At 46.7% G+C, this 17,592-nt stretch overlaps 1 protein-coding gene and 1 long non-coding RNA gene across 4 annotated transcripts in view; both read left to right on the forward strand.

Moving 5' to 3' along the window:
* Positions 1-17,592, forward strand: part of LOC138642334 (protein Shroom4-like) — a 1,359,201-nt gene that overhangs the window by 334,641 nt on the left and 1,006,968 nt on the right. The gene's annotated exons all lie outside the window — the stretch shown is intronic.
* Positions 1,794-17,592, forward strand: part of LOC138642335 (uncharacterized) — a 196,436-nt gene continuing 180,637 nt past the window's right edge. The window contains exon 1 of the long non-coding RNA XR_011314023.1: positions 1,794-2,763. This is a non-coding gene — a long non-coding RNA (uncharacterized lncRNA). The remainder of the gene's footprint in view (positions 2,764-17,592) is intronic.

Below are 17,592 nucleotides of genomic sequence, written 5' to 3' on the forward strand. Positions count from 1 at the left end.
ACTATCTGAGAGAGAGAGATGGCACGCTTAGGACTGGCACACAAGCCCAAAGGCCAATATTAATCTCCCACTGATTGATTTATTGATTTTTTCAGGTAGAATTTAGAACCCAAATAAAGCAAAAAAAAAAAAATGGCCTTTCTATGGCCCACTGAGTGAGTGATGATGCACACAGGAGTCAGGAGTGGCACACAAGCCCTGAGGCCAATATTTTTCTCCCACTGATTGATGTAGTGATTTTTTCAGGTAGATTTTAGAACCAAAATCAAGCAAAAAAATAAATAGGCTTTCTATGGCCCACTGAGTGAGTGATGATGCACACAGGAGTCAAGAGTGGCACACAAGCCCTGAGGCCAATATTTTTCTCCCACTGATTGATGTAGTGATTTTTTAAGGTAGATTTTATAACCCAAATCAAGCAAAAAAATAAATAGGCTTTCTATGGCCCACTGAGTGAGAGATGACACAGACAGGGATGGCACTCTAGCAGAAATGTCAATCTTAATCTCCCACAAAAAAAAAAAAAAAAACAGGGAGTGTCCTTCAATTACTATCTCCCTGCAGTAATCTCAGCCAGGTATGGCAGGCAGCAATAAGGAGTGGACTGATGCACAAATTAAATAAAAAGTGTGTACAAACCAAAAAGATAGCTGTGCAGAAAGGAAGGAACAAGAGGATTTGTGCTTTGAAAAAAGCAGTTGGTTTGCACAGCGGCGTACACACAGCAATGCAGCTATCAGGGAGCCTTCTAGGGCAGCCCAATGAGCTACAGCGCTGAGGGGGAAAAAAAAAAAATGTAGCTTCCACTGTCCCTGCACACCGAAGGTGGTGTTGGGCAGTGGAAATCGCTACAGCACAAGCGGTTTGGTGGTTAATGGACCCTGCCTAACGCTATCCCTGCTTCTGACGAAGCGGCAGCAACCTCTCCCTAAGCTCAGATCAGCAGCAGTAACATGGCGGTCGGCGGGAACTCCCCTTTATAGCCCCTGTGACGCCACAGACAGCAAGCCAATCACTGCAATGCCCTTCTCTAAGATGGTGGGGACCAGGACCTATGTCATCACGCTGCCCACACTCTGCGTTTACCTTCATTGGCTGAGAAATGGCGCTTTTCGCGTCATTGAAACGCGACTTTGGCGCGAAAGTCGCGTACCGCATGGCTGACCCCGCACAGGGGTCGGATCGGGTTTCATGAAACCCGACTTTGCCAAAAGTCGGCGACTTTTGAAAATGAACGACCCGTTTCGCTCAACCCTAGTCCTCACTATTGTTACTTCTCTCTCTGTCCCCCAGATGGCACGGATAGGACAAAACCCATATGACTGATGGCCTGAGGCTTGTTTTTAGGGACACTAGAGACGCCCCGACCCCCACAAGTTGCCACTGTGTCTTCTTAGGTATAAAGGTCGGACAGCCAACTTGGAATCAACTGCCCTGCCAGTCTCTGAAGTAACGGCATAGAGCTCTTTACTCCCTCGGTATTCTGGCCACCAGATCTGCACTTCAGGTGGAGGCAGCCTGCTTCTAGCTGGTCTCCCACTGATGTTTCACTCCTGTTGCTATGACTTCTTTTCTCACTCACTACAGCACAATTCCTTTCTTGTCCTTTCTTAGGATGTTGCCGCATGGGTTGCAGGCGCAGCTCCGTGTCCTTCTTTCCTTCCTCCTCAGACTTCAGTCTGGATTTGACCAGGGATTACCCCAGCCAGCTCGACCGGGAGGCCTTTCCTCGTCGGTCCCCAGCCAGAAACTCTCCCCTCCTCTCCTCCTTCTGATACTGACTAACTTCTTCACCAACCCCCCAGTTTTACCCTATGTGAGGAGTGCCCCACCCCCCACCGTTAAATCCAGTACTCCCGGACTGGGAAAAAGAAAACAACAATACATCAGCAAAAGATATGCAAAATTTTTGAAATGCTATAAACAAATTAATTTAACAATACTTCCCTTTATGGGAGGTGAGAACACTTGAACGTTGCAAACAATAACATATTTTGCACGGCACGCGCTACTAAAACAATTATTATCTAACTATGAAATACAATTACCCATACAGGTATTCAATCTATTAAGTGCTATCCCATAACAATAAATTAACATTCTCTTCATAAAACCGTTATTCTTCTTTAAGTGCAAAGTTTAATAACCATCTATCTATGGCTCTCCAGAGGACTCACTAACCCCTACGGGTTCACTTTATTGAAATGCAGAACAGGTTTTACCCCCTCTACGGGCTAGACTGTATTTTTCTTCCAACTTCCTCAATTTTATTTAAAGTACATCATTACTTAACTACATACTATCACTATGTAAAAACATAATGACTATCTAACTTCTTAAGGCAACATTATCACTCTTTAGCAGTGTGCAACAAATGAACATTCCCTTTAAGAGAAGGAACTTAAGTCTTTTTCCTGAGGTAATGCAAACAATCAACAAGTCACTTATAAACTTTAAGACAATAGAAACTTTCACATCGTCATCAGGAACAGTTTCTTCACGAAGTCTTCTTCTTGTAAAACCAGTAGAGACAGTGGCGCTCCTATCATGAACCAAGTTGAATCTTTTGTCTCAGCGGCAGAGCTGTAGGGGGCGGCAGAGTGACAGCTAGAACATGTGGTGCTGACTCTCCCTGCAATCCCTGCTCTGAGTCTCTGACACTTGCTGATGTCAGTGATGTGTCATTCAGGAATGATCCATTGAGCCCACACACAGAGCCAGTTCCCTGCTGAGCCTGTGAACAAAAGGAGTCAGCAGTGCAGGGTGAGTGAGCTAAGCCAACTCTGAGTCTTTTTTTTTTTCTTTCTTGGCTGGTGCCTGCATGCTTACAGCTTATCAGATTCAGCTAGTGAAGTGTGACTGGGAGGAGCAGTGAGGAGAGAGGTAGCTGTGGACTGTCTGTTAACCCTTAAATGCCCTCAGACTACAAGGATTAGTGTTAGGCTAGGTTCACATTGCATTAATGGGTTAACGCTAACAGACTGCTTTGCACGGCGAAAATATCGCAATTAACATCGTGCAACAGGTCCGTTAGCGCACCCATTGACAGCAATGTGATTTCTGCCTGTAGCGCATCGCTAGCGCATGCCATTTTCGGCACGTGCTAGCGATGTGCCGTTCTTTTGTGCAAGCAGTGTCCGAGGTTCGTCCGAGGTCCGTCCCTCGCTAGCGCAGATCGGGGATCTGTGCTAGCGGGGACGCCGAACGCCGACCCTAAACAAACATTGCGTTAGCGCAATCCGCTAGCGCTATGCGCTTAACGGATTGCCCTAACGCAATGTGAACCTAGCCTTAGACCATCCTTCAGTGCTGGAGTCAGGATTTGAGTTACCATAGTCCCAAATAAAGATATACTTTACTGGCCTCATCCATAGCATTATATACTGATATATATATACGTACACACTAGATGGTGGCCCGATTCTAACGCATCGGGTATTCTAGAATATGCATGTCCACGTAGTATATTGCACAGCCCACGTAGTATATTGCGCAGCCCACGTAGTATATTGCTCAGCCACGTAGTATATTGCCCAGCAACGTAGTATATTGCCCAGCCACGTAGTATATTATGCAGCCACGTAGTATATTGGCCAGTTACGTAGTATATTGCCCAGTCACGTAGTATAATGCCCAGTTACGTAGTATGTTGCCCAGTGACGTAGTATATCGCACAGCGATGTAGTATACAGCACAGAGCCACGTAGTATATTGGCCAGTGACGTAGTATATTGCCGAGTGACGTAGTATACAGCACAGAGCCACGTAGTATATTGCACAGTGAAGTAGTATACAGCACAGAGCCACATAGTATATTGCCCAGCTACGTAGTATATTGCCCAGCCAGGTTTGTCACAGGTGAAAAAATAAAAAATAAACATATACTCACCTTTCCGAAGGCCCCTTGTAGTCCACGGCAGCTTCCGGTCCCAGCGTTGGTATGGGCGCAGGACCTGTGATGACGTCGCGGTCACATGACCGTGACGTCATGGCAGGTCTTTCTAGCGCAGGCGCGCAGGGCTTGTGATGACGCCGCGGTCACATGACGTCATGGCAGGTGCTTGTCGCGCAGGCGCGCAGGGGCTGTGATGACGTCGCGGTCACATGATCGTGACGTCATGGCAGGTCCTTCTATCATACCATCTTTGCCACTGGAGACTGCAGCGGAAGATGGCGGCCGGCGGGAGCGGCTCAGTGGACTACAGAGGCTGAGTATAGCAGGTTTATATATTTTTTTTATTATTTTTAACATTATATTTATTACTATTGATGCCGCATAGGCAGCGTCAATAGTAAAAAGTTGGGGAGACACAGGGTTAATAGAGGCGGTAACGGAGTGCGTTACCTGCGGCATAACGCGGTCCGTTACCACCGGCATTAACCCTGTGTTAGCGGTGACTGGATGGGCGACAGGCACTGACTCCGGGGAGTAGGGGGCGGCCATTTTTTTCCGGACTGTGCCCGTCGCTGATTGGTCGCGGCAGCCATGACAGGCAGTTGGCGAGACCAATCAGTGAATGAATAACCGTGGCAGACAGACAGACAGACAGAAGGAAAGACGGAAGTGACCCTTAGACAATTATATAGTAGATGGAGGGACTCAGCAGATTGTTTGGTAGCATAGTATTAGTCAGGACTGAGGAGGATTCAAGACAGGAACATACAGGGAACATACAGGAGGAGGATGGACGATGTCGGTTGTTGCTGCTGAGGGTTATATAAAGTGATTTTAGGCATAACCTGTGGAGAGATCTAGCACAGCTCCAATCATTATATAGCATTACGCTGGTTTCACACTTGCATATTTCGCATTGCGTGTGACAATGGCTGCATACGGATCCGTTTTGGTCTCCATTGACTTTCAATGGTGACAGATGGGACTTGCGTGTGCATCCAGTTGTCACCGGTTTCCCACAGATCCATGTGTCTCCATATTTTACCAGACGCAGAAAAATGCAACTTGTTGCAGCTTTGTGTCATCTGAAAAACAAGCAGACACAGGGACCCACACGGACCCGTGGCTGCACGTCTGGAAATACCATGGAGCTCTATGGAGCACGGATCCGTTATGTGGGACTGAGCATGCTCAGAAGCAAGGGATGTGCTGTATAGGAAAGTGATGACCCTGTATGGGAACAGTATGCAGACATAATGGAGACTATGCATGCTGTGCAGTGAGCGGCTTGTGCCCTATGTTATAGAGTGCTAATGGTAATAACATGGATTGGGGGCCTGTATATAACATGGGGGCACCTGGTTAGGGGCTGCACGTTATGGTGCGTTGTGATGTGTAGCAATCCTGATCCAGATTGCATCTCTATACTTAACATAGGAACGCATGGACCTGCGTTTGGATCAGGATCAGGATGCATCAGGATTTGTCACGTGCTCCCAAAACGCAGCTTGTTGCGAATTTTGGGTGTTAAAAAATCTCCAGACATCCTGGTACATGGCAGTGCATCCAAAAAATATGATTGTCAATGTAGACGCCTCCGAATCAGGATGACTGCGTCCAATCTGTATGTGGATGTCATGCTGCGCAGGCTCCGAGCCTAATTTTTATTTTCTTTCACTTTCACCAGTGCTTGTAACATGCCTTATAATCTCATACAGCGCCAGTACATCACAGCACTTACTAATTCAGAAAGGACAGGTACAAAAAAATGCCACATATTAGAAAGTAATACATAAGACTACAACCGAGTAGCAGGGCCCTGTTCACAAGAGCGAACAATCTGAGGAAATAGCAATGCTAAAAAACAGTCTGCACTGCTTCACTAGATCCGTATACAGGGGTATAATGAGGTTGTCACTCTACAGGCAAACACCTGGAGCGAGGACTGTGGAAAACTGATTTTTATTTTGAAGAAGAGCCGGTTTATGGTGAGCGGAGCCGAATGAGCCAGATCACCAAAAAGAGCCGGACTGCCCATCACTAGTCAGTGACTTGTAGGGAGCATCTTATGGGGCCATAACACTTGTGCAGCACTATATGGGGCAAGTGACTGTACGGAGCATCTTATGGGGCCATAACACTTACGGGCACAAGGGGGCATTCTTTGCGTCTGGAGGAGAGAAGGTTTTTCCACCAACATAGAAGAGGATTCTTTACTGTTAGGGCAGTGAGAATCTGGAATTGCTTGCCTGAGGAGGTGGTGATGGCGAACTCAGTCGAGGGGTTCAAGAGAGGCCTGGATGTCTTACTGGAGCAGAACAATATTGTATCATACAATTATTAGGTTCTGTAGAAGGACGTAGATCTGGGTATTTATTATGATGGAATATAGGCTGAACTGGATGGACAAATGTCTTTTTTCGGCCTTACTATGTTACTATGTTACTTGTGCAGCACTATAAGGGGCAAGTGACTATACGGAGCATCTTATGGGGCCATAGTGCTTGTGCAGCACTATAAGGGGCAAGTGACTATACGGAGCATCTTATGGGGCCATAGCGCTTGTGCAGCACTATATGGGGCAAATATCTCTATGGAGCATCTTATGGGGCCATAACGCTTGTGCAGCACTATAAGGGGCAGTGACTGTACGGAGCATCTTATGGGGCCATAGCGCTTGTGCAGCACTATAAGGGGCAAGTGACTATATGGAGCATCTTATGGGGCCATAGCGCTTGTGCAGCACTATATGGGGCAAATATCTCTATTGAGCATCTTATGGGGCCATAGCGCTTGTGCAGCACTATAAGGGGCAGTGACTGTACGGAGCATCTTATGGGGCCATAACACTTGTGCAGCACTATAAGGGGCAGTGACTGTACGGAGCATCTTATGGGGCCATAACACTTGTGCAGCACTATAAGGGGCAAGTGACTGTATGGATCATCTTATGGGGCCATAACACTTGTGCAGCACTATAAGGGGCAGTGACTGTATGGAGCATCTTATGGGGCCGTAGCGCTTGTGCAGCACTATATGGGGCAAATATCTCTATGGAGCATCTTATGAGGCCCCTATTACCCTTTATGCAGGATTATATGGGGCAAACTTTATGGAGCATTATATGGGGCTCCTGATTCAATATGGATATTCAAAAACACTTAACCTACTGATGTCTCAATTAATTTTACTTTTATTGGTATCTATTTTTACTTTTGAAATTTATCGGTAGCTGCTGCATTTTCCACCCTAGGCTTATACTTGAGTCATTAAATTTTCCCAGTTTTTTGTGGCAAAATTAGGGGGTCGGCTTATACTCGAATATATACGGTAACTGGATTTGCGCTGCTAGGTTTTGTTTTTTGTTTTTTTTTATAAAACTCCAGGGTCAAGTGCCCGCCCCTCCCTCCTCCCTCCCGCCCCCCCCCCTCCAGCAGGGACTGTGTGGGGGGGCGCCATTTTTCCGTTTGCCTCAGGCAGCAGAGAGGCTAGGATCACCCCTGAGTAGAGAGCACCTTTAAGAAGGTGCAAACTATTTACAACCAAGTTCAAATCATGCACAGTTCATGATCCCAATGTTCTTTTGTGTAACAGTGATGAAACTTGAAATCATAGGGGTCCCGGGTAAACAAAGGAATCCCTTTAAGTGTTAACCCTGGATGGGTTTTAAAGCAAAAGAATAGTTAAAGTTTTAAAAGGAACTATCTACAGGTTGCGGTTTTCCGAGGTTTATTCTGGTGGTCTCCACCAGGGCTTTACCTGAGATGTAGCCCTCAGTGGCATGGGATGGTTGCGATCCAAGATCACTCCCGGAGCCGGGTATACACCACGAGTCTGTCTGTCATGCACGGTCAGGTCGTGCGCAGCGATAAAAGTCTGAGTGGTCTGATGGATGATGCAAGTTACAACGGGTGTTGTTGCAGCCGCGTTAGTGGTAAGTCCTCCTGCCAGGGTTCCAGACACCGCCAACAGAGCTGTGCACCTCTGCACATCCCGAGCCCACCAACTGCTCCCTTTTTGGTACCGGCGATAGGTCACAGCATCCCCGGGGCTCAAGACGGAACCCGCGTTGTCTCCGCACAGGCAGGACTCCACTTCCTCCCGGGTGACGTGGACTCTCACCAATGACCCGATTTCCTGGATGAATCCCTTTTCCTTCTGGGGTCGGTATACCACCACAACACCCCACTTCGGTGGAGGGTTATCCAGCAGGTCTCCTCGGGCCTCCCGCTCAACCTCCTTCTTGTACTCCGCAATCAGATGCCACAGGTATTCTCCTCATGGGAAGGGTCCCAGGTTATGCTCACGCAAGTCGGGACCCTGTGACAGAGTCCCCGGGGCTCCAGCAGCTGTGGTGGTGACCGGGGTAAAGGCGGGAGGAAGGTAGAACCCCGGAATGTCAGGACGCTGAGCCCCAGCACATGGAGTGGTCCTTCTGGCGCCACTCCACTCCTCTGGGGTTGGCGCCAGAGCTGGTGCCGGCAACGGAGCTCCTGTGGACAGCTCCCACGGGTCTATTCTCTCCAGCGGTGGCATGCCGATGTAATCCTCCGGTGATCGGTGCGGGGCCATTCTCTTTCGGGAGTACCCACCAATCTCTAGCTCCATTCCTTCCTCTTCTGGAGAGCGGTTTCATTTTTGCTGTCCCCGCCCGCCATGGAGAATCAGGAGGCAGACCTCGGTTGCTGACGGACACGTCCTCAAGATACAGAAATATTTAGACTGGGCGGCCATTGTTTTTCGCGCTTCTCAGTTCGTTCACGCCCACAACACCACGCCCTTCTTCTCCAGCGCTCCTCGTGGCACAGTAATGGCGGCAGTTTTGGCGTTAATTTATGGCGGTAAATGGCAATACACAGTCCTTGCAATAAATCACAGTCCAATTCAGCTCTGGCACAGTTCTTAGGCGCACATGACCCGAATTTCAGCCTTAAGTAGATCCTGTTCGTGACGCCAAAAGTGGATCGCCCCCAAGTGCTAGGGGTACTCGGTACCGGGTCCCTCGGTTCGGGGAATCGGATGTCACGGTGGCCTGACCCGGTCCGTGGCCCTAGGGGAATGGCCGTTGGAAATTGGGGAAAGGTCTTTAAAGGGATAATTGTTATGAAAGGTAATTCAGTACCACAATGGACATAGAGGTCAGCGCACATACAGTGACCTGGCAATAACCCAAAAAACAAGAACGAGCTCTGAGACGTGGGAACTCTGTTGACCGCAATCCCTAATCCTCTCCAACCACACTAAAGGCAGCCGTGGATTGCGCCTGACGCTCCCTATGCAACTCGGCACGGCCTGAGAAACTAGCTAGCCTGAAGATAGAAAATAAGCCTACCTTGCCTCAGAGAAATATCCCCAAAGGAAAAGGCAGCCCCCACATATAATGACTGTGAGTAAGATGAAAAGACAAACGTAGAGATGAAATAAATTTAGCAAAGCGAGGCCTAACTTTCTGAACAGAGCGAGGATAGGAAAGGTAACTTTGCGGTCAACACAAAACCCTACAAAAACCACGCAAAGGGGGCAAAAAGACCCTCCGTACCGAACTAACGGCACGGAGGTACACCCTCTGCGTCCCAGAGCTTCCAGCAAGCAGGAAAAAACAAATAGACAAGCTGGACAGAAAAAAACAGCAACAAATAGCAAAGAATAACTTAGCTATGCAGAGCAGCAGGCCACAGGAACGATCCAGGAGGAGACAGGTCCAATACTAGAACATTGACTGGAGGCAAGGATCAAAGCACTAGGTGGAGTTAAATAGAGCAGCACCTAACGACTTCACCATATCACCTGAGGAAGGAAACTCAGAAGCCGCAGTACCACTTTCCTCCACCAACGGAAGCTCACAGAGAGAATCAGCCGAAGTACCACTTGTGACCACAAGAGGGAGCTCTGCCACAGAATTCACAACAGTACCCCCCCCCCTTGAGGAGGGGTCACCGAACCCTCACCAGAGCTCCCAGGATGACCAGGATGAGCCATATGAAAGGCACGAACAAGATCGGGAGCATGGACATCAGAAGCAAAGACCCAGGAATTATCTTCCTGAGCATAACCCTTCCACTTAACCAGATACTGGAGTTTCCGTCTAGAAACACGAGAATCCAAAATCTTCTCCACAATATACTCCAACTCCCCCTCCACCAAAACCGGGGCAGGAGGATCAACAGATGGAACCACGGGTGCCACGTATCTCCGCAACAATGACCTATGGAATACGTTATGTATGGAAAAAGAATCTGGAAGGGTCAGACGAAAAGACACAGGATTAAGAACCTCAGAAATCCTATACGGACCAATAAAACGAGGTTTAAACTTAGGAGAGGAAACCTTCATAGGAATATGACGAGAAGATAACCAAACCAAGTCCCCAACCCAAAGTCGGGGACCCACACAGCGTCTGCGATTAGCGAAACGTTGAGCCTTCTCCTGGGACAAGGTCAAATTGTCCACTACATGAGTCCAAATCTGCTGCAACCTGTCCACCACAGTACCCACACCAGGACAGTCCGAAGACTCAACCTGCCCTGAAGAGAAACGAGGATGGAACCCAGAGTTGCAGAAAAACGGTGAAACCAAGGTAGCCGAGCTGGCCCGATTATTAAGGGCGAACTCAGCCAAAGGCAAAAAGGACACCCAGTCATCCTGATCAGCAGAAACAAAGCATCTCAGATATGTTTCCAAGGTCTGATTGGTTCGTTCGGCCTGGCCATTAGTCTGAGGATGGAAAGCCGAGGAAAAAGACAAGTCAATGCCCATCCTACCACAAAAGGCTCGCCAAAACCTTGAAACAAACTGGGAACCTCTGTCAGAAACGATATTCTCTGGAATGCCATGTAAACAAACCACATGCTGGAAAAACAATGGCACCAAATCAGAGGAGGAAGGCAATTTAGACAAGGGTACCAAATGGACCATCTTAGAGAAGCGATCACAGACCACCCAAATGACTGACATCTTTTGAGAGACGGGAAGATCTGAAGTAAAATCCATAGAGATATGTGTCCAAGGTCTCTTCGGGACCAGCAAGGGCAAAAGCAACCCACTGGCACGAGAACAGCAGGGCTTAGCCCGAGCACAAATCCCACAGGACTGCACAAAAGTACGCACATCCCGCGACAGAGATGGCCACCAAAAGGATCTAGCCACTAACTATCTGGTACCAAAGATTCCAGGATGACCAGCCAACACCGAACAATGAACCTCAGAGATAACTTTATTCGTCCACCTATCAGGGACAAACAGTTTCTCCGCTGGGCAACGATCAGGTTTATCAGCCTGAAATTTTTGCAGCACCCGCCGCAAATCAGGGGAGATAGCAGACACAATTACTCCCTCTTTGAGGATACCCGCCGGCTCAGATACACCCGGAGAGTCGGGCACAAAACTCCTAGACAGAGCATCCGCCTTCACATTTTTAGAGCCCGGAAGATATGAAATCACAAAGTCAAAACGGGCAAAAAACAACGACCAACGAGCTTGTCTAGGATTCAAGCGCTTGGCGGACTCGAGATACGTCAAGTTCTTATGATCAGTCAAGACCACCACGCGATGCTTAGCTCCTTCAAGCCAATGATGCCACTCCTCGAATGCCCACTTCATGGCCAGCAACTCTCGATTGCCCACATCATAATTTTGCTCAGCAGGCGAAAACTTCCTGGAAAAGAAGGCGCATGGTTTCATCACCGAGCAATCAGAACTTCTCTGCGACAAAACAGCCCCTGCTCCAATCTCAGAAGCATCAACCTCGACCTGGAACGGAAGCGAAACATCTGGTTGACACAACACAGGGGCAGAAGAAAAACGACGCTTCAACTCTTGAAAAGCTTCCACAGCAGCAGAAGACCAATTGACCACATCAGCACCTTTCTTGGTCAAATCGGTCAATGGTTTAGCAATACTAGAAAAATTGCAGATGAAGCGACGATAAAAATTAGAAAAGCCCAGGAACTTTTGCAGACTTTTCAGAGATGTCGGCTGAGTCCAATTATGGATGGCTTGGACCTTAACAGGGTCCATCTCGATAGTAGAAGGGGAAAAGATGAACCCCAAAAATGAAACCTTCTGGACACCAAAGAGACACTTTGATCCCTTCACAAACAAAGAATTAGCACGCAGGACCTGAAACACCGTTCTGACCTGCTTCACATGAGACTCCCAATCATCCGAGAAGATCAAAATGTCATCTAAGTACACAATCAGGAATTTATCCAGGTACTCTCGGAAGATGTCATGCATAAAGGACTGAAACACTGATGGAGCATTGGCAAGTCCGAATGGCATTACAAGATACTCAAAATGGCCCTCGGGCGTATTAAATGCAGTTTTCCACTCATCGCCTCGCTTAATACGCACAAGATTATACGCACCACGAAGATCTATCTTGGTGAACCAACTAGCCCCCTTAATGCGAGCAAACAAATCAGATAACAATGGCAAGGGGTACTGAAATTTAACCGTGATCTTATTTAGAAGGCGGTAATCTATACAAGGTCTCAGTGAACCATCCTTCTTGGCTACAAAAAAGAACCCTGCTCCTAATGGCGACGATGACGGGCGAATATGCCCCTTCTCCAAAGACTCTTTCACATAACTCCGCATAGCGGCGTGCTCAGGCACAGATAAATTAAACAGTCGACCTTTTGGGAATTTACTACCAGGAATCAAACTTTCTGAACAGAGCGAGGATAGGAAAGGTAACTTTGCGGTCAACACAAAACCCTACAAAAACCACACAAAGGGGGCAAAAAGACCCTCCGTACCGAACTAACGGCACAGAGGTACACCCTCTGCGTCCCAGAGCTTCCAGCAAGCAGGAAAAAACAAATAGACAAGCTGGACAGAAAAAAACAGCAACAAATAGCAAAGAATAACTTAGCTATGCAGAGCAGCAGGCCACAGGAACGATCCAGGAGGAGACAGGTCCAATACTAGAACATTGACTGGAGGCCAGGATCAAAGCACTAGGTGGAGTTAAATAGAGCAGCACCTAACGACTTCACCATATCACCTGAGGAAGGAAACTCAGAAGCCGCAGTACCACTTTCCTCCACCAACGGAAGCTCACAGAGAATCAGCCGAAGTACCACTTGTGACCACAAGAGGGAGCTCTGCCACAGAATTCACAACAGATAATGTTTGTGACACCACCTGTGGTATTTGGTCAGGGTGACTGACGCTGCTTAGGGGTCTGCTGGGGTGATGCTATGGCAGTTAGATGGTATACCTTCCCCCCAGGGCTTACCAAAGTGTAGATGATGAATGGTGTGAGTCGCAGTGAATAACGAGGACACAGGGTTGCAGTCTCTTTACCTTTTACTGAAGGTTCAGCATCCACAGTCCAGAGTAGGGACCACAGGGTAGACAGAGTCCGGCCGGTCTGAAGGCAAATCCAGAGTCCCCGTATCCAGGAGGAATTCAATAGCCTTCCCCTTGTGCACAGTAACGTAGTAGGTCCCTACTTGCATAAGCTACCATAAGGTCCTCACTATTGTTACTTCTCTCTCTGTCCCCCAGATGGTACGGATAGGACAAAACCCATATGACTGATGGCCTGAGGCTTGTTTTTAGGGACACTAGAGACGCCCCGACCCCCACAAATTGCCACTGTGTCTTCTTAGGTATAAAGGTCGGACAGCCAACTTGGAATCAACTGCCCTGCCAGTCTCTGAAGTAACGGCATAGAGCGATTTACTCCCTCGGTATTCTGGCCACCGGATCTGCACTTCAGATGGAGGCAGCCTGCTTCTAGCTGGTCTGAAACTGATGTTTCACTCATGACTTCTTTTCTCACTCACTACAGCATAATACCTTTCTTGTCCTTTCTTAGGATGCTGCCGCATGGGTTGCAGGCGGAGCTCCGTGTCCTTCTTTCCTTCCTCCTCAGACTTCAGTTTGGATCTGACCAGGGATTAACCCAGCCAGCTCGACTGGGAGACCTTTCCTCGTCGGTCCCCAGCTAGGAACTCTCCTCTCCTCCTTCTGATACTGACTAACTTCCTCTCCAACCCCCCAGTTTTACCCTATGTGAGGAGTGGCCTAATAGATAGAACCCTTAGCTCCCCCTGGTGGACTGGCGAGTGAAATGTGTGTGTGGCTGTGATACCTGGACAGCAGATCTCCTTAATTGCCTTCAGACGTAACATCACTCCCCCTGGTGGAAGAACAACATTACTGCAACGAACCAGGACTCTGGGGCGCTGCATATATATAGGGAGGCTGTGTGGGGCTCATGCAGTATATATAGAGAGGCTGTGTTGGGCTCATGCTGTATATAGAGAGGCTGTGTGGGGCTCATGCAGTATATATAGGGAGGCTGTGTCGGGCTCATGCTGTATATAGAGAGGCTGTCTGGAGCTCATACAGTATATATATAGGGAGGCTGTGTGGGGATCATGCAGTATATATATAGGGAGGCTGTGTGGGGATCATGCAGTATATATAGGGAGGTTGTCTGGGGCTCATGCAGTATATATATAGGGAGGCTGTGTGGGGTCATGCAGTATATATAGGGAGGCTGTGTGGGGCTCATGCAGTATATATAGGGAGGCTGTGTGGGGCTCATGCAGTATATATATATAGGGAGGCTGTGTGGGGATCATGCAGTGTATATATAGGGAGGTTGTCTGGGGCTCATGCAGTATATATAGGGAGGTTTAGAAAGGATCGTAAAAATCGGAGAGAAGGAGGGGTTTGTCTCTATGTAAAGTCTTGTCCAAAGTCCACTTTAAGGGAGGATATTAGCGAAGGGAATGAGGATGTCGAGTCCATATGGGTCGAAATTCATGGAGGGAAAAATGGTAACAAAATTCTCATTGGGATCTGTTACAAACCCCCAAATATAACAGAAATCATGAAAAGTCTACTTCTAAAGCAGATAGATGAAGCTGCAAACCCATAATGAGGTCCTGGTTATGGGGGACTTAAACTACCCGGATATTAACTGGGAAACAGAAACCTGTGAAACCCACAAAGGCAACAGGTTTCTGCTAATAACCAAGAAAAATTATCTTTCACAATTGGTGCAGAATCCAACCAGAGGAGCAGCACTTTTAGACCTAATACTATCTAATAGACCTGACAGAATAACAAATCTGCAGGTGGTCAGGCATCTAGGAAATAGCGACCACAATATTGTACAGTTTGACCTGTCTTTCACTAGGGGGACTTGTAGGGAGTCACAAAAACACTGAACTTTAGGAAGGCAAAGTTTGACCAGCTTAGAGATGCCCTTAATCTGGTAGACTGGGACAATATCCTCAGAAATAAGAATACAGATAATAAATGGAAAATGTTTAAGAACATCCTAAATAGGCACTGTAAGCAGTTTATACTTTCTGGGAATAAAAGGACTAGAAATAGGAAAAACCCAATGTGGCTGAACAAAGAAGTAAGACAGGCAATTAACAGTAAAAAGAAAGCATTTGCACTACTAAAGCAGGATAGTAACATAGTAACATAGTAACATAGTTAGTAAGGCCAAAAAAAAGACATTTGTCCATCCAGTTCAGCCTATATTCCATCATAATAAATCCCCAGATTTACGTCCTTCTACAGAACCTAATAATTGTATGATACAATATTGTTCTGCTCCAGGAAGACATCCAGGCCTCTCTTGAACCCCTCGACTGAGTTTGCCATCACCACCTCCTCAGGCAAGCAATTCCAGATTCTCACTGCCCTAACAGTAAAGAATCCTCTTCTATGTTGGTGGAAAAACCTATTCTCCTCCAGACGCAAAGAATGCCCCCTTGTGCCCGTCACCTTCCTTGGTATAAACAAATCCTCAGCGAGATATTTGTATTGTCCCCTTATATACTTATACATGGTTATTAGATCGCCCCTCAGTCGTCTTTTTTCTAGACTAAATAATCCTAATTTCGCTAATCTATCTAGGTATTGTAGTTCTCCCATACCCTTTATTAATTTTGTTGCCATCCTTTGTACTCTCTCTAGTTCCATTATATCCTTCCTGAGCACCGGTGCCTAAAACTGGACACAGTACTCCATGTGCGGTCTAACTAGGGATTTGTACAGAGGCAGTATAATGCTCTCATCATGTGTATCCAGACCTCTTTTAATGCACCCCATGATCCTGTTTGCCTTGGCAGCTGCTGCCTGGCACTGGCTGCTCCAGGTAAGTTTATCATTAACTAGGATCCCCAAGTCCTTCTCCCTGGATGGCACCATTGAAGCTCTAAAAAACTATAGGGAGAAAAATACTTTATCTAAAAAACTAATTAAAGCTGCCAAAAAGGAAACAGAGAAGCACATTGCTAAGGAGAGTAAAACTAATCCCAAACTGTTTTTCAACTATATCAATAGTAAAAGAATAAAAACTGAAAATGTAGGCCCCTTAAAAAATTGTGAGGAAAGTATGGTTGTAGATGACGAGGAAAAAGCTAACATATTAAACACCTTCTTCTCCACGGTATTCACGGTGGATAATGAAATGCTAGGTGAAATCCCAAGAACCAATGAAAACCCTATATTAAGGGTCACAAATCTAACCCAAGAAGAGCTGCGAAACCGGCTAAATAAGATTAAAATAGATAAATCTCCAGGTCCAGATGGCATACACCCACGAGTACTAAGAGAACTAAGTAATGTAATAGATAAACCATTATTTCTTATTTTTAGGGACTCTATAGCGACGGGGTCTGTTCCGCAGGACTGGCGCATAGCAAATGTGGTGCCAATATTCAAAAAGGGCTCTAAAAGTGAACCTGGAAATTATAGGCCAGCAAGTCTGACCTCTATTGTTGGTAAAATATTTTAAGGGTTTCTGAAGGATGTTATTCTGGATTATCTCAATGAGAATAACTGTGTAACTCCATATCGGCATGGGTTTATGAGAAATCGCTCCTGTCAAACCAATCTAATCAGTTTTTATGAAGAGGTAAGCTATAGGCTGGACCACGGAAAGTCATTGGACGTGGTATATCTCGATTTTTCCAAAGCGTTTGATACCGTGTCGCACAAGAAGTTAGTACACAAAATGAGAATGCTTGGTCTGGGGGAAAATGTGTGTAAATGGGTTAGTAACTGGCTTAGTGATAGAAAGCAGAGGGTGGTTATAAATGGTATAGTCTCTAACTGGGTCGCTGTGACCAGTGGGGTACCGCAGGGGTCGGTATTGGGACCTGTTTTCTTAAACATATTCATTAATGATCTGGTAGAAGGTTTATACAGTAAAATATCGATATTTGCAGATGATACAAAACTATGTAAAGCAGTTAATACAAGAGAAGATAGTATTCTGCTACAGATGGATCTGGATAAGTTGGAAACTTGGGCTGAAAGGTGGCAGATGAGGTTTAAAAATGATAAATGTAAGGTTATATACATGGGAAGAAGGAATCAATATCACCATTACACACTGAACGGGAAACCACTGGGTAAATCTGACAGGGAGAAGGACTTGGGGATCCTAGTTAATGATAAACTTACCTGGAGCAGCCAGTGCCAGGCAGCAGCTGCCAAGGCAAACAGGATCATGGGGTGCATTAAAAGAGGTCTGGATACACATGATGAGAGCATTATATTGCCTCTGTACAAATCCCTAGTTAGACCGCACAAGGAGTACTGTGTCCAGTTTTGGGCACCGGTGCTCAGGAAGGATATAATGGAACTAGAGAGAGTACAAAGGAGGGCAACAAATTAATAAAGGGGATGGGAGAACTACAATACCCAGATAGATT

This window comes from Ranitomeya imitator, chromosome 6 (genome assembly GCF_032444005.1).
Source record: "Ranitomeya imitator isolate aRanImi1 chromosome 6, aRanImi1.pri, whole genome shotgun sequence".
Lineage (NCBI taxonomy): Eukaryota > Metazoa > Chordata > Amphibia > Anura > Dendrobatidae > Ranitomeya > Ranitomeya imitator.